Raw genomic sequence first — 23,809 nt, forward strand, 5'->3', positions numbered from 1 at the left:
ATAGATAGATAGATAGATAGATAGATAGATAGATAGATAGATAGATAGATAGATATGTAATCTAAGACATCTGGATTGCTTAGCAATCTGTAATTTAAGTAAACAGACTCTCCGATAGACTGCCTATTGGTTATTGGTCAGGGAAAATTACAAAAGAGAACTTCCTTTTTTGACCAATTCAACTACTCATTTGACCATAGACATTTTGCATTTTTATTAGAAAGTTGAAGTTAGCCTGCTTGAGTCTGGCTCGGGCAGCTTGGTCTTTTGCCAACAAATTTCCAGTGTGTAGAGAAGTCTGAAGAAAACCTTCTCCTTTTTTTTTTTTATAACACTCTGGGACAGCTAAACTATATGTAATGTAAATACAGTATCTTAGGCTCACACAAGTGGAGAAGAACAAATCCTGTTGTTTTTTGTCACTCTCAGCAGGAAGCAAAGGGAAATTACAAGCACTTCCTTCTACTTTGAAATAGGAGAAAAGAGACAGATAAACTGAAGAAAAAAAAGACAAGTGCCTCAGAGTTCCAAGGTAGAGGTTTCACACACTAGTGTGGAAAAAACAGATAAGACAGGAAGTTTCTTCCTGAGTTCTGAAGAAAAGAGAGGAATGAGGTAGAGACTGGTACAAAAGATTCCATGACTGTATGTGTGAGAAAATTCCTGATGCCTATACATCAGACATATCATCAAGCTTATTTGCAATAAATAGAGGTACGTCCTTTTATCTTCTCACTGGTATTGTGTGTGTGTGTGTATATGTTTATACAGAAAGTGATGGGTTACACTCATTCTCCCAACTCAGATGGAAACGCTTAATAATAACAGTACATAAATCATGCACTCATAGCTGAATTAATACTTACTTAAATATGAACTAGTGATGAGTAAGGCATGTACTAATTCCAAACTAATGAAGACACTGGTGTTAAATGTTAATAGATAATAGCATCTTCTAAGTGAATGAACTGCTGTATTAACTACACGCCTGTGGGTAAAGGAGCAGAGTCCCGGGCCTGGGCCACACAGAGCATGTACTAGATAGATAGATAGATAGATAGATAGATAGATAGATAGATAGATAGATAGATAGATAGATAGATAGATAGATAGATAGATAGATAGATAGATAGATAGATAGATAGATAGATAGATAGATAGATAGATAGATAGATGGATGCGTTATTCATCCCAATGGGAAATTGACTAGTACTACAGAGAAATGCAAAATAGGTTGAAATGAAATGATTGTTGTTATATTTAGTGCATTTTTCTACTTAACATAAAGATTATCAGTGTAAACTATGAAAGTAATCCAGAGCCATCCAATGATGTTTGTGTACGCAGCTGCATTGGGCAAATTATAGAAATAATAACACAATTTTTTAATTCACATTCTTTCTCATAGAGCATTTCGTTTTAATTAACACATTAAACTAACAAACGTACTAGCGTGTACTTATGGCGTTATTCACACATAAATTCATAAGACTCACCTCATAGTTAAGGTTAACCCTTCATGAGTTTGTGAATAACTCATCATTAGTTCATATTTAAATATTTATTTGTGTATTAGTGCACGACTATCGGTATACTGTTATAGTAAAGTGTTATCTCTTGAATTAATAACCTGTACTGGACAGCGTTCCCAGTGAAGGAGCTGGAACATATTTGCTGATTCCAGTGAAGGTTTCTCAGCAGGAAGAAGAAACAGATGATTCACCACCCTTTGTTTATGTGTGAGTTACACTGATGGAATTCACAGATTTTATTTTTTGGTTGAACGGGTTTTAAATTAGATGAGATAAAGATGGTTTAAATCTGTATAATGAGTCACAGAACATAACACTGTGACAAATAACCTGTTTACTTAGACGAGCATAACAGAAGCATATGGGTTTGATGCAAAAATTGATGAAAGTCTAGAAAAAGAATTTAGATTTCACTGGCTACACACATACACACATACACACACACACACACACACACACACACACACACAAATACATACACAAATACACACAACTATACACAGACACACAAAACAGCAAATCTGTGCTCGCTCAGGGAATGACTTTTGGTGTTTCCGGTTCAGGGTTGTCTTCTTGTGAGCTTATAAATTACCGCACCTACTAAATTACTGCACCCTCACTCACGCTTTACAGAAACCAGACCCTCTTTATCCTCTCCATGTGTTCTCTGTGAGATCATACCCCCTCAACTCTGACCCCTGTGAGCCTGACCCTGTTATCTTAGTATCTCGTGCTGTTCTAGAGGGATGTGTGTGTATGTGTGTGTGTGTGTGTGTTTGTGCGTGTGAGTGAGTGTGTGTGTGTACGTGTGAGTGAGTGTGTGTGTGTACGTGTGTGCAAAACGCTTTTTCCGTGTGTCCAGAGAGGGCCGTTCTCAACATATGAGGATTTCACAGGCCATAAAATAGATAGTGGCCATTCTGCTCAGAGCCAGGTGGAACTGTTTTTCACCCAGCCACACTTTTTACTCCCAGTGCTGAAGAGAACTTGCAAATTTCACACATATCTGATCCACAATTTTTTTTTCTGTTCTCATCTTTTTTATCTTTTCCTGTTCACTAACTGTAAACAGTCGGTTCACATTTCCCCCCACTTTCTCACTCTCTCTCACCATCCCCCCCACCTCTCTCTCTCATACACACACACACACACACACACACACACATGGCTGCTGTTGAGTTGTTGATGTAAGCATTATTTTCAGTCTATGAGCAACACTGTATATGTCACTAACTTAACAGTGCATGGCAGAGTTTTGTGCTGGGTGGCCAAAGCATAAGAATAACAGATTGAGTGATTGTGGTTTTAGAGGTGAATGTGGTACCTACTGAGTCATTAAAAGAAATGAAAGGGGTGTGAGTGAGTGACTGACTGTTAGTTTCAATCTTACTGTTTACCGTCAACGGCCTTTGGAAGCAAGTCACTGCCGTAGGACTTTATTTGCCTAAAGAAACATAATAACATTTACTTAAATGCTCTTCAACTGACATGAAACGTGACGTGATGAGAAAGAGAGAGAGAGAGAGAGAGAGAGAGAGAGAGGTAGTTAAATAGAGCTTTATTGTAGGCTGGTGAATAATAAACACATAAACACAGACCTGATTGTGTAACAGCTGAACAATGTCAAAGGACATTTATGGGCGCTGATATCTCCTTCCACTGATTCCTTTCATCTTCATGCTGCAGCCTCCTTCCCTCCATCCTAAGGTCTGAGTGAAGCGTCTCAATCCAGGCCAGACAGGGCCTCTTTAATAGGGGATTCCACAGGTTTCATGCCCTGTCAAGGTCCAAGGGTCAGAGTTCAAAAGTAACGGGTCAGCTTTAAGGGACCAGTCTTTCCCCTTTGCCTGTGCACCTAATTAGACTTGAATCAAATTTATTAAGTTAATTAAGTGCTCACAAGGACCCTGGACAACTAATCACTTACACTATTAGGCTTTTAAAGCAGCAGAGGTCTGAAATCAAGGTCCTCACAAAGAAGCAGGAGAAAACACCTCGCCAAATGAACACCAGATGCGTCTATTTTAATAGTAGAAGAACTGCTCACAATAACAAAGTAGACAAAGTTGATAACAGACATGGGGGAAGGTTTGAGAGCTTCACATAACCAGTGTTCAGGGATAACAGGCTGAGCTGCACAGCATCAAAGACCTGAGAGCATCATGGGTATTTTGCACCTGGGCTATACAGGATTAACTGTGTGAAAGATTTATGAAGGGTCTGATTATTTTGGACAGGGATTCAATACAAGTGCAGTCTGTCGCCGAGCACACAGGCAAACTGAAGTTCCATTACAACTGCAGGAGATTTTAGTTAGAAGAACATTTCTTGTACCACAATTTAGCTGCAATAAATACGATAGGTGGTAAAGGTGTCATTGAAAATAAAACTGTCCCAATGTGCATTTTTATTCCCAGTATTGTTTTTCTCACACATATACACACAAAAAAAAAGACTACAGGGCATTCTTCCTTTCGGAAAATTGGGTCATTTAATGACAGGCCCCTTAAGTCAAATGTAATTTAGTCAAACGTGTGATTTCCTATTCAATTGTGTAATTTGCCTTCAGTTTGGGGAGAGAACGCACACATTGCAATAACAGGCCAGATGAAGTTTGTTCTATTTTTGGCTCTCAAGGCACAGAGTTTTATTTCAAACACGCATTATAAAGAAAACCACACAGCATATGCACTGAATCTGTTAATTGTATAAGGGCCATGTTTACACAACAGAAACCCAATCCAGATGGAGGAATTACAGTACTGAGAATTTGAGTTTCAAAAACATCCACAAGATCTACCACAGTCTCTCGAGACCCAGAGTCAAATAGCAAAGGTCCTTTTTACTTGCATAAAAAATTTTCTGTGCTGTGTGTGTTCCTCAAATGAGTATGAAAAGGGCCTGGGTAAGATCACACTTAAACACTGATGCCTTGCATAATGCTTATTTACTTTATTTTGCAAGCAGCTACCTGTATATGATCAAAATAATCATTTGCTCAAGCTGTTGGGGCAGAGCTGCTGTCTGTGCAAGTCATTATAAACAGCCAGACAGAAGCAAAGCAGAACAATGACTAAAGTCATGTCTCTCATCTGACTAAGTGCTCCCTTTATAGCAACAGGTCCACTGGTATTAATGTGCTGAATTAACAGAAGTGCAAATATTGTTATTACCCCAACCATGTAAGTTAAATGTCAGTCAAACTCTATTAACTGAAGAGGAAGAATAAAATAAAAAAAACAAAAAAACAAAAAAACTGACATTGCGATCAAGCCATCAGTTATGCAAATTAGCTGTCATTCGTAAAATGAATTATTGTGAACGTGACATTGCCTCCCAGTACAGGATTTGTGTTCATATAATTTGGACTCTAATATACATGTATTAAGGCATATTACAGTATCTAACCTTCACTCTGCAAAACTGTATAATCTTGGCTGGTGAAAGATTTATTTTAATTTAATTCTTGCGTTTAGATATTCTTTTCATCAGCACTGTTTAAGGAGGTGTTTACAAGAAGTGCACAGTTATTGTGTAAATGACAAATGTAGAAGTGTAAAGTTCTTGAGTGTGTGAGAAGCAAACTAAATCATGTATGGCAAGCGTGTTCAGTACAGCTGAGAGGACATGCTTCTTAAATCTGAGCCTCTAAATAGAAAAGAATGCGTAGAGACAGCAGTGTGAGACTCTCCCACAACAACTATAGATGCCAACATACAGTACGCTCCATCACTGAGGCCTCTATGCACAAAGTCTGCCATTGTTCACTAACACGCACACACATTTGACATTTGTACCCATCTCATGTATGTTGCATGGGAGATATTGTGCTGAAGAAGAACTTTTAACTAAAGCACCGTTAGTAAGAAACAGGACTGCAATGACAACTCTGTTGTGAATAGACTTTCATTTGCAATCAGAACAATTTCTAAATACAGATTTTCAGCTTCCATAGCAACAACGTCATGTGTTGTTTAATTTTAGTTTCTGCTTTGGTTCTATCTATGCTATTGTCTTGTAACTGGCTCCTACTCTAATTGTATTCACCTGTGCCTCATTTTCTCTCTTTTAGTTTGTGTATTTAAACCTTCTGTGTTTATCAGTCTCTTGGCAAAGTCTTGTCGTGCATTTTGTTCCTTCTAGTCCAAGTCTTTGTCCTTTGTATATCCGTTTTGGCAGGTTTTTCGACTCTTTGCCTGTTTTCCCCATTTCCTGATCATGGATTATCCTGCTGTGTATTTGCCTGGTAGTGTTTTGACTTGCACTATGGATGACGACACTCACTGGATTGCTTTCAGTAAAGATGCCAAAACTCACATGTGTCATGCCTCTAGCTCCCCCACATTACAGCTGCACCGATTCCTCGTCCAAGAGACTCGCTACACATTCAATCCTTCCTGTAATTCATAAACCAGAAACAGTTAACCATTTTGTATTTTTCTGTACTCACTTTGGCTGCCCCTCATTGTAGGCCTTTTTAAACTAATGTTAAAAAATATTCAGCATGCAGTAAACCATGTAAACCATTTTATTTGTACATTTAAATAGAGTAATGGTCTAGTTTAATCTCACAGGTTAATTGTATTTATGTGTCACTGATCTTGGGTGCCACGATGGTGCACAGGTTTATGTGGGTTTCCTCTTGGTTCTGTGGTTTGATTAAACTGTAAAAAAAACATGCAGGTAGGCATATTGGTTAGACTTAAATGGCTTACCTTTGTGAATGAGTGTGTGATGTGCATGGTCAAGAATCTTGGCAAACTATACATACAGATTATTTACATAATTTTAATGAGGATCTCAATCTGTTATTGATCTTGCCGATTTCCTCCCACTGGTTAACTCTTGCCTGACAAGATAGGTATGAATCAGGCAGAGTGGAGCTTGGATGCATGTGACTGTTTGGAATTGCTGCTCATGCTGCATCACAGGGCAGTGTAACACACTCAGCTCTATCAACCCTCATCTGCATACACAAGCTCACAGATGTTCTGCAACTGGCTTGTGTTGCTATGATTGACATGGTAGAGAGAGAGAGAGAGAGAGAGAGAGAGAGAGAGAATGCCATCCTTCCCAAACAAAGAACAGCCAATTTTGACTTCTTTTTTCGTGGTGTTGGTGGTGGCGATGTTAGAAAGTGTTAGACAGGTTTCTGGTTAAAACAAAGCCAGTAATTAAAAGAACCTCACCCCAGTATAATTTGGGCATGTTCATGGTGTCGTGGCCAGAAATTGCACTATATTGCCAAAGTATGTGGACACCTGACCATCATAGCCATTTGTGACCTTTTCAAAAGAGCTAGCATTAATATGGAGTTGCCCTCCAACAGCCTGTGCTCTGCTAGGAAGAGATCTAGAAGGCCTGGTGCACAATTTGCATTCCAGTTCATCACAAAGGTGTTCAATGTAATTGAAGTCAGGGCTTGTTACATGTTAATCTTGGAAAAACATATCATTACGGACCCCACTTTGTGCACATGGGCACAGGATTGAGCCCTTTAGTTCCAGTAAAATGGAAACCTAATTCTACTGTAGAGCATAAAGAAATTTCAGACCTTTGTTTGCTCACATTTTTTTGGCAACAGTTTGAAAAAGGCCCATATATTGCTATGATGGTCAGATATACACTACACAACTCTTTGGCCAAAGATTGGAATGTGCATGCATGCTCCACACCTCTACCTTCTGAGAAACGACTTCCTGATTTCTCTTGTCAGTGTATAGGGGTAGGCTCAGTTTTTGGGAGGGAATGCGGGCATGTTGTACCAGAGATGGACATTTGTAGGGATCATTTCATAACCTCTAGGCCTTAATTCTAAAGCAATTTTCTCAACCATCACATTCCCCTCCTCAACCATCACGACTGCCTTTCCATAATCTAAACACCAGCCTTTCATGTTGGAGTAATTGAGAATGGGGTTAGAGAAACATGGAAGACTGTTTGAATTTCCCCACGCAGTTCCGGCCCCAACCCACACAAACAAAGCCGAGAAAGACACACAGAAAAAGAGTGAAAGAAAACCAGTGATGGCTAAATATAGATACACCAGTCAGCTGTAATTTGCTCATATTATAAAACACACATTTATGGACGTACATGTGTGGGGATGTGTCTGTTCATGACTTTCTCATGCACACACACTCAGTCAGTTGGTTTCACTTATTAAACCAAATGAAGTATGATTGTATTTCCAAAGCTGGTCAGAACAGATGGTTTTTATTATTTGCTGGGAGAGATTGGACAATATGGAGGAGCAGAGAAGGAGAAATATAATGCTTTCTCTTATATTGTATGTGTGATGCAAGTCAGTGAAATACATAGAAACACTGCATTGTCCATATGGAAGTGGTGTGAGCTATAAGTAACACACTATGTCTAAATGTATTAGTTTAAAGTTTAGGAACATTTTACACATGTAACAACAGATTATATCTTAAAATGTGGATGGAAATAGACAAGTTTTATCTGCAGTGTTTGTCAGTCTCTATTCATCATATAGTGCACTATTTATTCAGGTATTTTGCTATGTAGTGCTCTATATTATTAATTATAATCATTAAATCCAGAGTTCACCCAATGTACACTACATCCTCACTAACTACTATAATGAGCTCAAAATGTGCTTTTCAGGAGAAACACCACAGAGGCCAACTTCATATATAAATGTATTTGTACTTATATATACTAGTGGAACTCTTTGACTTGTAGAAACAGCAGCACAGGTTCCTATGGGATCCCATTACTGCCATACTGGTCCTTTCTGTATTTTGTTCCAGCGGAATGCATTTGATTTTCAGTTGGATTAATTTTTTTTATCAGTGAACAAGTCCTAACAGATGACGGTTAGGAGTCTAGTAACCGTTTGGGGAAATGATTGTGAGGTATTTATGACGCTATATCCAGTACATGCAAAAACAGGAGTGAAAGTGATTGGTCTGGTGTTCGGTATATGAGGTAAATGTATCCCATGGTTATTTTATGATTGTGTGTTCCAGGAGCATGGATTGCTTGCACATGCCTCACATTTTAAATGTATAACTTAGTATGAAGTGTATGGCCAGTCACTGGTGGTGTTTGAATGTGTGTATGTATGTGGACTATGTTCACCTATCGAAACCTGCATAAAATGCATATGGAATGCTGCTATACATATTTCAGACATAATGCAGTATGGGTGCAGCATACCTGAATGGGCTGTGGTCAGATGGGTGAGGTGTAGAACTTCATTATGGGTCAGCTACTTCACAGCATGCCCCTCTTAACCATGCCCATTAGTGAGGAAATGGGGCCGCCTGTACACTCTCCTGACCCACACCCTCACCCACCCACCCACACACACACACCACTACCTCGCCCACTCGAACGAGCTCCCCCAACTCTCTCCCCTTTCCACCATCATCACCCCTCTATCTTGCTCTTTCTCTACCAAGCTAACAATCAGCACATGGCCCCAAGTCTTCCGCCTGTAATTGGGCAGGGCTTGCTGTTGATTGTGATTGATGGAAAAGCCCCAGCAGGGCCCAGGTGGCTGCTTTCATCTCCTTTTCTCCTATTGCTTGTTCTTTCGTTCCTTTAGTGAGGCCTGATATATGTGTGAAGTTGTGCGTCAAGGAGGTGTACTTGTGTTGGCATGCATGCGAATGGAAGTGTGCGCACGCTCGAGTTAGGAACTGTCGTCGCACGGCACTTTGCGCGGCAGCAGTGGGTTAACTGACACTATGTTAACTTTGCACCATTTGTTTACTCAAGAGGTCTGCTCACTTTAACAATGCTTTGCATTCTTTAAAAACCCGGCCCTTATATTTCCACGTATGGAAACACACACACACACACATTCTTTGTTTTTTGCAAAATCTATTATATGACCCATTTAAAGGGTTTGTTGATATTGGCATGTGCCTACTATTAACGTTAATAAAATCTACACACTTCACACTCCATTCCAGCCTGCAGCTCAGTGTCACCCTCCTGCCTGCATCCACCATGCCACTATGACTCAACAAACCCGACCAGCAAGATTAATCACCGCCATCACAGGCCCTGACCACAGTGCACACACACATACACACACACACACACAACACATCTACTTACTGAGATAAGCACATGTTCCATGGACCACAAACGATTTAACTGACAAACTCAGGTGACCCTACCTCGCACCGCTCTGTGCCAAATGTTGTGTTAAGTCAACATAGTGTTATTTGACTTAAGATGTGAGGCAGTGCCACACCTATGTGCATATTAAACGGGTCAGCTTCTCCCTCGCAGCTGCAGACTGTATGGAAACTATTTGTAGCATGTTTAACTGTCTACTGTCTCATTATCATTTGTTACCTAACACCACTGACTACCACATTATTTGAAAGTCAAGCAAAGGCAGGAGTGCATTCAAACGACCAGAGCTTTTAAATACAAATGCATCATCTAAATATGAATGCTGTCTGCATAGCAATGCTTGGGGTGCGTATTTAGCAGCAACGTGACAAGGTTGCTATATCCCCGAGAACCTATATTTAGAGCTGCCTTTTGTCACTGGCAAGTGTTGTGTTCATACTGTCAATCCCACATTATGAACCATGTTATTATTATTATTATTATTATTATTATTATTATTATTATTATTATTATACTGTCTTACACTGTAGATTATGTTTATTGAATAGCTAATACATGGATTTGTACATGGATGTCTCAATTGGAATTGACAAATTAATGTCCTACTTTATTAAGTACAATTTTAAAATCCAAACAAACTCCAAATTTTCTCCTCATTTGTATCTGTGCTGTATTAGTGATTTTGACAACAGACTTGTGGAACCTCTGGTGACCCTTTTGCAACGACATTATCTGGGTATTAACAGTACATTTCCACAGCTCTTTGACTTTGGCCCATGATATGATTACTACATCAAAAACCAATATGATTCGGTTAAACTTGTACCTTGGTTAAATATAAACGTATTTTCAGAGACGTGTGTTATCAGAAAAGGAAGTATTGCTAACTAGTGAACCATTTGTGTTTTATTCCTATACGCGAGTGTCATGTTAAAGGATGGTACTTTATTTTGACATAACATGAAAATAAATTTGCATTGGAAAATACATTTCCATAAAAAATTCCATACATTGTGTACCGATCGTCTTCAGTAATTTTTTTTTAAGTTTTTTTTTTTAAATAAAGAGCAACAAACTAACAACAAAATAAAATAGGACACTGTGTGACTCGTGTGACAGTGACAGGATTTCCTTTTTTCAGAATCATCTGTAAGAATCAAAGAAACACTCGTCCTACCCTTAAACTGAACCTATAATTAATTATTTATTAATTATTTAATTAATTAATATTTATCGATTAATTATTGTATGATTATGAAATAAATTATGTATTGAAATCAATTGCTTATTATTATTATTATTATTATTATTATTATTATTATTATTATTATTAATTCACAAATTGAATAGCCCTTTGAATAATTATGAATTTGTGAAAACCTCTTAGATTTTCTGTTTAAAAAACTTGTTATTTTCATAAGCTACTCTTATCTAATTTTAACTAAGATTTTATCTATAAGATGACACATATACTTTCACATATGTAATACTATCCTGTACTTTTTCTACCTCTGTGTCATAGACTTCTGATTTCAATTAATACATCCACTGTGATAGTGTAGGCTTTATACTATTTATTCAAAACCCATTTCAAGATTTTCATTATAACGTCCTTACAGATTTGATATTTCATTGGTTTGGGGGAAACTCCCATGAGCTGCTTACGTAAAGGCTACGTGCTGAATGTGCTGACTCTTATCTAGACTACATGATTTCTGCATGCTGTGTTTGCTTATGGGGTCCAGCATAAACCAGCAGAAGAGTTCAGAGACAGAGATATGATTTGGCCATAAAACAACAACCAAATCAGTGGGTCGAAGACATCAGAGAGCCACCAGCTGTTCTATAAGCAGTAAGACAAGAGCTTAATGGTTCCCGACTACCTAGATACGTACACTATATAAGGTGTGATGCAATGGTTTTAATGCATCTACATGTGATTTGGGATTAAGCCAAGCACTGTCCCGTAGAGACGGCTTCATTTGACTGAATGTACAGATGTAGGCTGATGCATGAATGGTTTATGAATTGTGTGTGTGTGTGTGTGTGTGTGTGTGCGTGTGTGCGTGTGAGTTTACGTAATTGAGCGAAAATGGGTCATCGACTATTTCTGACTGTGTCTGTGCAGGTCTGATGGTGTTCTGGCAAGATGTGGGTGATTGTGCACATGTGGGAGCACAGATATAATGAGGAGAGTGATTTTTAGGCAGATAAATCAAGTGCTGTCTCAAATCACCACGCTTTTCCTTTTCAAACTATTGAGTGAATTCTTTGAAACCAAACCTCAGTGACATTAACAGATGCTCTTTAGCATTTCTGGGCCTGAGATATTCAGAAATGTTTAGCCTCATGAAAAGTTAAGTATACTTGTTCCACATTAAAATTAAATAAATAAAAAAATTTAATATTAGATATTGGAGCAGAAGAAAAGGTAAAAGGAAGTGTAGTGACATCATGCAATATTTATAATAATAATATAGCCTTATTTTTAGAGGAGTGGTGGAAATTAATTCTGTAGTTTTGTTTTGTTACCATAGTTAAGTGTAAGTTTATTTTAAAGTACTTGTACTTTATCTAAAGATAAATAAAACCTCAGATAAAGAAGTAGTTGGATTTCATATAGTAAATATAGGTTTATATAAAAAGACACAAACACTCATCCCACCTCTTAACTTAACCCTTAGGAACTTATATATCTTTTTCTGTTTTGCACTAAGGGTTCATTTTACGTTTAAATATTTAAGGGTCATTTCGAGAAGCTGCTTCTACTTTTAACTGAGTACAATTTTGAGACGATGCACATACTTCAACATCAGTACCATTGTCCTGTACATTTTCTACCCCTTTGTGTTATAGACTTCTGGTTTTTTCCTCAAGGATTCTACAAGCTCATCATTTTGAAGAGTTTTGCCTTCATGTACACACAGGATTTTGGATTGATTTCATATTAAAATTTTACACGTACATCTTGCATAATACACCTGGGGCCATTTTTAAAGTGTTTCTATTTCCATACTCTATTCACAAGAAACTACCAGCAACACCATTCACTGCTTCTGGGAATATATCCCACACAGAAAGAGCACGGGAAATTCCCTTGAACACACACACACACACACACACACACACATTTTTAAAGCAAGAGTACCCGCTTCTAAGAAATCCATGTTTGCACTTTGTGAACACATTGGCTTTGGCTGAGCGAGGAAATAGAGATACGGGGAGAGAAATGTCATGTAATTATCATAATTAAATGGGCCAGATTACAAGTAAAGACAACTGTCTTCATGTGTGACTCACTCTGTTGGTGTTCTTTTCCTTGGCATTCTGCTCCTCAGTCAGTGGGGAAATGCGTATGTTTGTTACGAGTAGGAGATTTGTTTGTATCCAAATTGAAGGATTTTAGGTTAGGGTAAAGCATACAGCTGTTTTCTGACTCAGTGGAGTATTGCCGGCTGACACTCTACACTACTACTTACTACAGTTGCGGCAAAGGCCTGTGATCAACCGGTCTTAAACACTGTGATTAACTATAAACACAGTCTCACACATGTACAGGTACAAGGACTCTCAGAGCGAACCACTTGAGCCATGGTGGAGGGTTCCAGAAAGAAGTCTTTTAGAGAAGAAGTCACTAAATAAAGAGAGGGCTTCTGTGTACCGCTTATGAAGAGCTGGAGACACTGTCATTGTTGGAAACCGCACTCAAGAGTGATTACACCTGGGGCTGGAACATGGTTAAAGCACTTTAAAATAGACTTGTTTATTGGATATACTGGTGCTTGATGAGCAGGGTAAACAAAACCTAATTAAATGTAAACATGGCTATAGAATTTTCTAAATGAAATAAAGAAATCTAGATATCTTCTTGTCAAAACACATTAGGTTTATGTTTAAAGTTCGAATGTGAATGTAAACAGTTGTGAATCTGACAGCTGAACTATGAAGGAAAAGATTTGCATGAATAAAACAGAAATGTCATACCCTGGCAGTCCTGATGCCTTACTTCTGGTCGGAGTCTCTTCACTTGGAGGTTGCTCACTGCTGCTGAGGATGTCTCCACACGGACAGCCTGAAGATAAGACAGACGGGATCGCTGTCTTATACCACTTGCAGATGATGGAGGTGGTTCTGAACTGCTGTTGCTGTGATCGGTTTTTCGCTCAGTGAACATTTGATGGCTTCGGCTGGAATGAATTAGTATTAAAACTATCACGAATTCAGAACTTACGCTGATACTCATACTCAATAACTACTGGTTACCCAATTGCATTTGACTATATACTGTACAATTATTTATAATCGCATTATCTGGTGTCAACTAGATGAGGATGGATCATTTTGGGGGCCTAGTAATTTTTGATGTTTCTTCTTCATATAGTCTCAGGAAGGAAGAAAAGAAAACTGTGGCTCTGGGACATTTTACTGGCATGGCTTAGGTTGAATTGTTCCAATAGGAAGAAGGTATTAAGAAGCCACTTGTCCTATTGCCCCGAGGAAGGATTACTAAAAATAAGTATAATACTTTATTCTATTATGTAACATTTCTACCATGATGAGAGTCATCTCTTCGAGGATGACAATGGCACCATCCATCCATCCACAGTACATGAGGGGTCACTAACTGTTTTCACGAGTAAGGAAATTATATAAATAATGTGATATGGATTACACAGTCAACAGATCTCAACCTGATTAAACGACCTTTGAAAGACAAACATTTGTTAGACAACGCTCTCCACCAACACCATCACCACCACAAGCACTACCATCATCATCAAAACACCAGCTGAGGGAATATCTTTTGCAAGAATGTGTTCATCGCTCAAGTAGAGTTGAAGTTGAAAAGACCTAGAATCTATATAAATGTGTTTTGAGGCTGTTTTGGAATCTTGTAGTAAACCTACACCTTACTAGGACAATTTATGATGAACACTATGTTCACACACACAGTATTAAATAGGTACATTGTTATATACCCACTTTTTGAAGACAACTGGGTTCCACTTTCTAGACAAGACATTCTTTTTTCAATGACATGTCAACACACAACTTATTTCCAAAGTCATTTGGATTACTTTTGTCCCTTGTTTTAGGCCTTTCTTCTAGTAACAAAAATGGGAGAATTGTTTTTCGATAACAAATACCTGAATTTTGACCTTTGCAAGGTGAACAAGGCGCCAAGCTGACTAACATTCCCATTCCCACTGACACTAAGTATAGCATGTGAGGGAAATTAAGAACCTTTTCTGTGAACCGAAACATGAGCTGTGATTGGTGGGTGTTGCAACAACATAATTGGTGATTGGCAGGACTGGCAGGTTGTAATTTCATGGTGGGAATGAATAGAAGGATGAAAAACGACAAATCATCACAACATCCATGGTTAGTTAGATGCTGATTTGGATCTTGTTTCTCTGAACCAAATCTAATCCTGACCATTCTGCACAGTCAGAGATCCTAGATCACTTTACAGCTCACAGAATAACACACACACACACACAATTAAGGCTATCTCTCCTAAATTGTGCATTATCTAAAGCATTTTCTTTCACTTAAGCCCAGAAATACATCCAGATGTGTGCTGGGGTTGAAGTGTGTGTAAGAGTGTGTGAGTGTGACTTATGGACAACAGAGGCCGAGGGAGAGAATCACGAGAGTCATGACTCACGCTAAATTGAGGCACACCAGGGTAATTAAAGTCTGAGAACAACTTTGGAGACCTGGCTCAATGCTCACAAAAAATCTCAGAGGCTTTATTCTCATAAAAGAGATTTGATGTTCGTGATGCTTTATAAATACCAGATCTGAACAATCAACCTTGTGCACGGTACTCTCTGGGAATGGAATGGAAGGATGCGTGTGTGTGGGTGTATGTATGTGTGTGTGTTGATGGAAGGAACGGAAGCCCTTATTACTTTTGCTTGTGAGATAGCTGTCCAGCTGCAGTTCTCTCTCTTCTTCTCTCAAGTGTCACACTCCACCTGTTTTCCTCCCAGATGGATGTAAGCTTAGATAACTGGATGGAGGTGACACTGAGGAGAAGGCAAGGGGCTTTGATTTCTGCATGAGTGTGAGAGTCTAAACACTTCACACACAGCTGAGTCTGATCTCCAGCAACAGGTGAAGTATGTGAGAAGCATATGTATGTGAGAAAGTGGGAAAGTGAAATCGAGAGTAGAACTAGGTTAAAACACACATGGCCCAACACACACACACACACACACATTTTTTTTTACAACCCTTGATGTAATAATTACATTTTTATTATTAACACACTGTTATAACAATTAGTCGTTGATCATTTGTAACACCAACATCAAAAATCCCTAAACCTAAGGAAACCTTAGGCTTTTTTATTTTTATTTTTATTAAGTATTAAAAATAAGAAATACATGCGATACAGTTTGGAATTGTACTTCTGGGTATTAGCCACACACACATACACACACACTGCTTTGTTAAGTGTGTCAAGGTTAGTGTGTCAGACGGAAATCAGATCAGTTACACTTTATGTCATGTGAAGCTACAGTGCTGCTCTAAGGTTCTGTAATGCAATGACCATGCATGAGCATCGATAATAAAATGACCAAAGGGGCAGAGAGAGAGAGAGAGAGAGAGAGACTGTAAAAATTTTAGAACACTGTCTACTTTGTTTGTCTGTCCTGGTTAAAATTTGAAATAAAAAGAAAGTCTACAATGCTGGCAGCTTTACCACAGGCTCTGGCTCTCATACAAAGCTCTTAAAGTGTAACAGACACCTTGACACAAACACAAAATTCCTAATGTAACTGCTGCTGCTGCAGTGATTTTCCTTATTGTACTTATTTATTCCAGTGAGCATCTGTTAGATGAAAGAGTAGTGCGGGGGTTGTGGAGCACTTTAGGTGTTTTCTGGGACAAAAGAAACTGCAGCATGAAATATAAGTCAATACTGGTGTTACGGTCAGAGCTCTATGGCTAATTTATCCTGTTCATAAACTTGTTGCTACTCCTCTGTCTTTAATCACATTTGATATACTCTGAAGTTACAGCCATTTACTAAAATTACATTCACGGAATAATGATTCTTTCTTCCTTGTTTGCGGTGACAATCAAATTCCCTCTCGGCATTAATAAAAATATTAATCATCCATGTCAATCAGTGCTTAACCTGACTCATAGTTCTCACAGTTTCTCTGACACATTGTTATTTAAGCTGTTCTTGATGAATAAACGCTAAATTAGCATTATGCCTTTGCTGAGTCCTAACATGCCAGTCCTGTTTGCTAAAAGATGGGAGTTGGTTGTGTTGTGTTATGTTGTGTTAGGGGCTGAAACATGCTCTTCTATAGATCTATCGAGACTCTGCGAACAGCCTCGGGTATATTCTACCTGTGAACTTTTAAAACTAAAAGCAATCCCGCCCCGGATTAGTGATACACAGGTGTGACGCGTGGGATGATTGGAGCATAGCCTGGGAGCTGAACTTCTGTAAAGCAGCGATTGGCATGTACAGTCATGGAGCATGACAGGCCTGTACAGTTTACAATTTTCCTGCTTAACACATCTGATAGTAAGCATTAATAAATCGTCTTAGTTGAATAACTAAGAATGTATTACCGTAGACCTATAAATGTATTTTGTTCATTTAACTGCTTTTTACTCCGAAAAGATGCTGTCCAACAAGCACAATTTGCTTATTTGTCCACTCGAGCCTGTAACACGCTTGACTCAGGAGAATGTTGAGGATCCATGCATGAGGTTTATTCACAGTTCCAAAACACAATCAAAGAGACAAAGGTAAAAATGTAAAATTATAGAACACATTATAGCACCAATTGGATTATGCTTGCTATTAATGTTCTGGAGTTGTTGTGTTGTCGTGTATCTTGTGTTGGTAAAGGCTGATAGCATGGTAAAGCAGTCAGAAATAACAAGGCCCAGAATGTACACGAACTAGGTAGTTGACAAGTCTGTGTAAAACATGTTAATGAAGCATGTGCTTATACTGTACATAATAAATTAGGAACTTAACAACAGACTGTAAGTATGAGAGAAAGAGGCCTAAGTGTTCTGAAAGGGGGAACCTCTGGTGGCATTTTCTAGATTTAGGTTTTTTAGTATGAAAGTGTGGTATCTTATAGCGCTGTTCTCATGGCAGAAGTAGCTCTGTGGTTTAGATGTTGGACTACTGATTGCAATGTCATAAGTTCAAATCCCAGTACTCCTTTTGTTGGTCCCTTAAGCAAGAACTATTTGGGTGTCTGCCAAATGCTGTAAATGTATATTATATACCTCAACAAGCAGCATGAAGGAAAGCTTTATTACATGTCCTGTTACATTGTGTCTAACTTATTACTTTTGCTTTGTATTACAATATACCTGAGTATGATGTGTAGCACAACAGGCTCTTCCCTGTTTGAGCATAAGTAGGATAAAGAGAGGAGATAAGGCGGCTGATATAGTGTGGATATTGTCTTGCTGGTTTATAAGGTTTGTTTATTGCAGGGCAGGTTATCTGTAGTCAACGAGGAGGCCTGGCAGTTTCAAGACATGTTTGAAGTGGATCTGTGACCTCGCTCAGGGTCAGAACCAGGCAGCACATTGTTTACTGAGGCAGTGTCTCTAGGTCGCCTCTTAGTATTAACTCCAAAATACTCCAAAAGTTTTTAATGGACTTCAGTCACTTTCTTTGGTTTTATTATGATGAACATTGTTTTTACAGTGGTTCCCATGTTGTCTTAAAGCAATCTGCTTTACGCTAACTATATGCTCAGTATGCAGTCACCAATGCAGTTTCACTGCGAAGCTTCACAGTATGTTTAAACATTTAACCACAACACTGCCATAGTTTCACAATGGCTCTAAAACAGTCATTTTTAATTCATGTAACTACATGAATTAAAAATGGCCAATTATGTAATAAGGAGCAATAAGTAGTTTTATAAGGAGCAAAATATCTTTAAATTCTAAACACCCCAAAACAAGCTAGCTAGTTAACTAATGTTATGCTAGTTAGCTTTTCTTGAAGCTAGAAATAACTGTTATGTTCTTTCTAGTTAACTGTTAGTAACAAGTGAACTATGACAAACACCTTAGTAACTACAACATAGCCATTTTAGCCCCCTTAGTGCCTTTTTGTAAGATTTAGAGCAGTGTTATTCAACCTCCCTCACTACAGCTCCCCTGAAGTGCATGTTTTTGTGTGTTTCTCTCCTTTTACAATCTTAACACCTGATTCGATTTTCAGGGGATTGGCAATTAGATGCTGAGTTGAAACACTTGTGTGTGTAATGCAGAGGCCCAGGCCTGGGAATAAAAAGCCACTTTATGAGAAGCCTGGAAACACTGTACATCTGTGGTTCACGCTTAATGGTCATCTGGTAATTGTGCACAGAAGAAGACAACACTTAGTAGGTAATTAGGAGAGTAAAGACTACAAAACACTGAGATGTTAAAGTAGGTCTTACACACATGCAAAATACAGAGTTACAGACTTTGTTACCTTTGGGGTGAGAGTAAAGAGGATGCACAGCACATACTTATGCAGATCACAAACACACAGAGAGGCAATTCAAGCAAAACAGCGTTTGTGTGGCTTGCAGTGTTTCTGTCTTTCTTCTTTATCCTCAGTCGTCCATACAACAGGACTTTACAGAAACTATTTCAGCTCTGTTGACCATGGTGGCATGTTCTGTTACTCAGATATTAATCAGAGAGGGCAGAGAAGACATTCAAACATACTTAGACAAAGAGAGGCTCCTGAAACTGGTTAAAGATCAGTGGTCTGTGTGCGTATACACGTTGCAACAGTCGGATGCACTATGTGATGTCTTCTCCAGCTGTCTGAGCTGGCCAGGGGGGAAGTAGGATGCACCGCTTTTACTGCATTCCTTCACTCTCACTGCGTACTTCAGAGTGTAGCATAAAAATTTCAACAAGCATAAAATGAGCATTCATGCTTAAATGCACACATGTGCATTCTAGATCTAGATGGTGCTTGTTTACATGAAACAAGAAAGAGAGCAAGAAAGAACTGTATGTCCCGTTTCTTTAATCTTCTACTTTACATGCTCTGTTACACAAAAACAAAGTGAATGTTACATCCTACATGCATCTTGCTCTTTTGTGCATTCGTCAGTACTGCAAATGTGCAACAAAGATTTATGTAGAGCACTCAAACTATTGATAAAGTCTTGACCTCAGTGACCACCTCCCCCCAACTCTCTCTTTCTTTCCCTCCAACATTCCTCCCCCAACCACCTTCCTATCATCCCCCAAAGTCCAATTAAGGTTTCTGTAGTCCTCACGAAAGCTCAGATTACAGCCAATCAGTGGTCGCCCCCTGCTTTGGGGTGACCAAAGGGCCTGGATGCCACCATGGGCAACAAGGCTGATAGAGGTGGAACATTTCTTCCTAGTCAGGAGTCACTTTGTGAGTGAAGACGAAGAAGGTGAGGATGAGGAATGCATAGAGGTAGTGCAGAAATGCTATTCTGTAAAAAAGTTGTTATTGTGCCCATTTAACGTTAAAGGGAAAAACAAAGCAAAAAAAAAATAAAAAATCACCTGGCTTTGTGTGCAGACACAAGTACCAGTTGAAGTGTTCAGTGTGTTCCAAGGCACGTGTGATTCTGAATCCCATTAGGGGATTCAAAGCATATCCTGGCAATCTTGCGGTCAGGGACACCATTCCTCTCTCGCCACTTCAAGCAGACAAAATTCCCAGCCTGCAGGACTCACGCTGTGGAAAACAGTGGCTCGTTTACTGGTAGGGGAATAAATACCCCCCCCACACACACATACATACAGAATTCCCAATACAAGTACAAAATCCATATTCCAGCACAGAGAATTCCCACTAAAAGTAAAGCAGAAGGTATTTTTGTCAGTGTTATGTTGAAAAAATAAGCTCTTGCCTGTTTTGCATGTAACAGTAAAAATCCCAGATGGATACAATTTTCCTAGTTAACTTGGGGGCTCATTTAAATTCAGGCATGGACTTTTTAGAAAACAATGTATTACAACCATTATGCTACTTACAGTGTGAGCCCAAGTTGTTTACCTCTAGTAGGAGTCTGAAAACCCCAAACCCTGTAGTAGTTTCATCTTGTGTCCTAACTTGGCCTTTCCAACCCTGTCAACCCTGCATTCAGAGGCCTTTCCGCTCCCTTCACTCCTCTAATTACTTAACAGCAAGCAATCAGCCAAAATTGGCCCAAATGACCATGTATTTGGAGCTGGCTTGAAATAGGCAATTTAAAAAAATGTAACAGACAGTCCCGGTTCACAGTGGGGTTCTGGTGTCAACCTTGTACTGATGGTCTCATCATTTGATTTTGTGTGTGTGTATCAGGGCATGTTGGGCAAAGGTTTTGTTTGTTATTACGGGAGATTTGCTGGGGGAAGACAGAAGACAAAAATAGGAATATATAGCAGTTTTGCCCTTGTGGGGACAACATATATACATTTAAAAAGCTACAAACTTACAAAAGTGTTGTAATAGCATTAATTAGATGAATTAATGATTGTCAGCTTAAGTTCCTCAAAAGTGTGTGTAAGAGTGTGTGTGTGTGTGCGCGCTCCACTCAGTGCCATTGAGTCTGGATTACAAATACCAGCATGTTCAACAGAGCGGCTTTTTATCTCCTTCACACAGCATCAGAGCTCCCCCTAGTGGTGATGTCTACCACTGTGCGCCATATCAACAGGTCTATGCCAGGCTGGATCAACAGGTTAGTGACCTGTAGTAGATTAAAAAATGATTTAAAACATAATATTATCAAATAATTTTATAATTATTTTTCATAATTAGTATTTATATAATTATTCAGGATGTGAGAATATAGTGAACACTTTAAAAGGTGAATGAACACAGCTGGATAAACAAATGATTTGGAATCTATTTGAGATTTGTTTCATAGGGAGAGGGTTGTAATCCAGTGTGTACATATTACACTATTAGGCAATACTAGGTCCATACACAGGACCCAGTAAGCCATCGTGGTGGGTTTTTGTACAGTAAATTAAACTCTTAGCAATTTACATTGGAACTTCTCAGGAACTATATACTGTTAATTTCTCTGAGGTTGCCAATAACTTAAAAAGCCATCTGTTTGAGGTTATACTATCTATCTGATTATTTGATTTGCTTTACAGTGATGAATGACAGACAGATTAAGCCTTTGGGTCAAAGCTTTTTGTTTATATACAAATATTGTTGTTAAATTGTATGTTCACTTGAAGCACACCCAATTCTTTGCACTGAGCCTAGGCTCTGAAATATCATTTGCATTAACCTGAGGTACTGAACATTAAAAGGGCTCAAAGAAAAGTGCAAAGTGGAAAAAAAGACTAGAACCTTAATTGACTGAATATGAAACAACTAGTTGTTTATTAATACATGCAGCAGACATGTGAGTAAACTCATACACTAAATATGCATTCACACTCACACCCATGCACACACACACAAACTGGTTAGACGTGTCCGTTAATGTTGTGCAAGATGCACTGACCGAGTGTGATAAACTTTGCATGTGTGTTCACAATACAGGGAGAAGAATACAGGCTATGAGCACACATGACGCACCCATCCCCCAACATGCACACACACAAACACAAACCTACACTGGAAACTCTACGCTGACCCCTTATTAACACAGCAATCATCAGACACACATATGTGCAGACTGCTGGGAGCACACAAGCGCTGCACAAATAAACCAGACCTACGGACAGACCGTGGAGCAATGAGGAGACAAGGCAGCTGAGCGGGGGTGGAAGGGGGTAGAGGGGAGGGGGGGTTGACCATAAAGCAGTCCCATCTGATTTTTCTTAACTCATTCAATATGCTTCTGATTTTTATCTGGAATCCTGAGCACCAATCACATCTAACCTGATTCTGAGTTGGACGACAACTTAGTAAATTTGTTCATTTGCATGATGTCAGTCTTATAGGTTGTGCCCATTCATTTTCTATACTGCTGACATCATAATATTTCTTCTGTTCTGTTTTGATGATATGATGTTCACCCAAACCTGTAGTATGTGTATTCATTCCAGCTGATTTTCACGCATCTCTCCCTCTCATTGTTCGTTCCATTATACTGTTCATCTCGAGGGGCTTTACATAAGTTTAGGGCCCTCTGCACGGGCACTCATTCCAACAGTCAGTCTGGCAAGGGCTGTCTCTCAACTGCAGGCAAAAACAAACCACAGAGGAGCATGGGCGCAAGGCGCCCGGGTCAGCAGCAGGGCCTGGCCATTAATGCAGCGTGCTTTCCCAGCACTGGATGTTGTAGTTTTAGTGAATGGGGAACAGTATCCTCACCCTGGGCTGTGGTTGGCAAAAACACACAAATAGCCACAGTCATGAGCTTGCATACTCTTTCTGACTGACTGTGTCTCACGCATGCACACATTTTCTTGCTCAATCATGTTATGAAAGGTTGTTAAAGTTAAAGAGGTTAAGGAGAAAGGAAGGTCAGAATAGATAGAATTTATTATGAGGTCTGGTGCTCAGCTCTCATAAAACTCCAGTTACCTAATCCAAGTCCTAAAGTTTCCCTTATTCTACTGCCAAAACGTGCAGATTCATCTCTCCCCCCACAGAGATGGGGAGCGAGGGAGGTTCAAGGAGGAGGAGAGGCAGAGATAGTAACTAAGAAAGTGAGAGCAGAGTACTGTCCAATCTATGCGTCTTGGCTACTGGCCAGGAACATTCTGTATTATTCATGTGGCTGGTGAGGAAATGGGGTATACATTTCTGCACACACACACACACACACTGTACATGACTCACCCTGTTTTAACATAACCAGCTGCTCTCTGTGGCAAGAAGGCCTGCTTTCCATCCACCGAGAAAGAAAAGAAATGGGTACAAAAGTTTGCACAAAACTATGAAAAGAGAGTAAAAAGTCCTACAATCTCTTGCCTTTTATCCAGGCAAGGAGTAGTCTGAGTTGATATAGTTTTAATTGTCACACTGCAGCAACATATGATTCGAATTTCAATGACAAGGATTCTGTGTAGCTTCACACTTCAGAGCAATACATTTCAATTTGGACCAAGCGTAAATTGTACTGGCATGAAACCTGAATTCTGAAAGCTGAGTTGAATTAAAGCTGATGTGGAAACTTTATGGAAACCAGTTTTCTTTTTCTTCATCCTTTCCT

At 39.1% G+C, this 23,809-nt stretch overlaps 1 long non-coding RNA gene across 1 annotated transcript; it reads left to right on the forward strand.

Moving 5' to 3' along the window:
- The first annotated feature begins 566 nt into the window (after nt 1-566).
- On the forward strand, nt 567-22,393 carry LOC131351248 (uncharacterized). The gene is made up of 3 exons (XR_009204355.1): nt 567-714; nt 21,292-21,367; nt 22,189-22,393. It is a non-coding gene; the product is annotated as an uncharacterized LOC131351248 (long non-coding RNA).
- Nucleotides 22,394-23,809: the final 1,416 nt, after the last annotated feature.

This window comes from Hemibagrus wyckioides, linkage group LG03, assembly GCF_019097595.1.
Source record: "Hemibagrus wyckioides isolate EC202008001 linkage group LG03, SWU_Hwy_1.0, whole genome shotgun sequence".
Taxonomy (NCBI): Eukaryota; Metazoa; Chordata; class Actinopteri; order Siluriformes; family Bagridae; genus Hemibagrus; species Hemibagrus wyckioides.